Raw genomic sequence first — 2,028 nt, forward strand, 5'->3', positions numbered from 1 at the left:
GCACCACGCATCTAGAAGAGGTACCTTGGAGGAGCACAACTGTAGTAGGACACTCAAGGGTTGGATTTCTTATAACAGTGACTTCTGACTGGTAAAATAATATCTCCATTTACAAAGCTGTGGGAGCAACTTGTTGTTAACTACCACTTCTCAAAGATATACCCCTCCCAAATGAGGAAGTGGAATCTTCTCCTGCTACGTCTCTTATTTGTTGTCAGAAATATTGCACAGAAATAAGTATGGTTCTGTTACTTCGAACTTCTGTTTAGGGACCCAGTACGAGGTCCACTCACCTAAATCAAAGATGTGTGGGACGGAACCTCAGAGACCACTCAGAAGGATGCAGAGTACTAACAGTGAATAACAGGAAAAATTATAATTTCTTCTTAATAAAAGCCTAATAATAAAAACATAAACAATTTAAAATACAATTTAAATGACAATTTAAACTACATCACATGATTATATTCATATAGCTCAGCTAAAATGAAGTTAGTGCCTCAACTCCCTGGTTGATAGTGCAGTCATTCATCTTTTTGTCCATGACTTATTGATATCATTGACTTCCATGCCACCTGTAAGTCGACTGCTGTAGGCAAAAAAATTACTTTTAAGTCTGATTGATAACAAACTGTCAGTGTCTCCCTGCAATGCATAGTATTGTGATTTATAAACAATGGCCACCATGAGATTATTTCAGCTCCTCCAATGGTACAATCACACTGATCAATAGCATCGAGTCCTTATGCCAGGCTTTAGGATTGGAAAGGACAGGGAGAGTTCTGCTTCTAAATTTTAGGTACAATTATCTTTTTTCTTTCAGAACAATGTAGTCAAGATATGGTTCGTAGACGATTGCAGCTTTTGTTATCAAAAACTACAACAGTAATTTGCTTCTATTATTTAGATCCCTCCTATGGTTAAAGACTTGTTACTGATTCTTGATGAGATAGTAAGAAAAGAACAAATAATAACACACTGCACAAAACTGTATCTACACCTATCATGCTTTCCTTCTATGTACCACTGTAGTACTCCTGCTCTTTCAACATTGACTGCTGTCTATCACAGTAGTATCTTCATTTAAAACCTTACTCAACAGTTTGTTTTCCATAAGACCTACTTAGCCATGTGCTCTTTCTGACCTTAAGACATCTCTAGTAGACATGCTGTGCTGCCTGTTGCTACAAAAATAGGCAATAGATTAATGCTGCAGCAACAGTGCAGTAAACAGCAGTGCAGTGCACAGATTCCTCATAGTGGAATGAGATACAGTGCAGTGAACAATTTCCTCGCAGTGTAGTGTGCAGATTACTCATTGTGCAGTAAGATGCAGTGCAGCATACAGATCCCTCACAGTGCAGTATGATGCAGTGCAATAGCACAGATTCCTCACAGTGCAGTAAGATGCAGTGCAGTGCACAGATTCCTCACAGTGCAGTGCACAGATCAGTCAGTGCACTAAGATGCAGTGCGGTGCACAGATCCCTCAGTGCAGTAAGATGCAGTGCACGTATTTCTCATACTACAGTAAGATGCAGTGCACAGATCCCCTCTTTAACACAAATGATGACAACAAACACCCCCAGGCCCTGAAGGAAAGCCCCCACAGAAGTCCCCGGATAGAAGAGCCCAGCTCAGCCCAGCTCCTGGCAGAGATTTCCTCCAGGATTATTCAGTCTATTTCTACAAACACAGCAGAAGGTGCTGACAATCTCCTACCTGAGCAGAAACCTGTGGTCTGGGGTCTGTGAGGGTCTGAAGATGAAGATAACTGCTCAGACAGACGGTAGCCCGGAAGTGATGGCAGCATCCGCTGCTGGTGCTGTCTCTGCCGCCGCTCACCCGGAATTAGAGGCTTCTGTCCATGTTAGTAGCAGGCCAGGACACTATGCTGGAGACAAACATTGGCGTTTACTAAATATCCTCTTCTCTCTTGTTACAAAGATCTGTTCAACTAGAGCTGCTTTTATATCTGAGCACAGAGCAAGCGTCGTCTCTTCAGAACTCGGAACCTGACACCAGAAA

The sequence above is a fragment of the Pleurodeles waltl genome, chromosome 4_1, assembly GCF_031143425.1.
Source record: "Pleurodeles waltl isolate 20211129_DDA chromosome 4_1, aPleWal1.hap1.20221129, whole genome shotgun sequence".
Taxonomy (NCBI): domain Eukaryota; kingdom Metazoa; phylum Chordata; class Amphibia; order Caudata; family Salamandridae; genus Pleurodeles; species Pleurodeles waltl.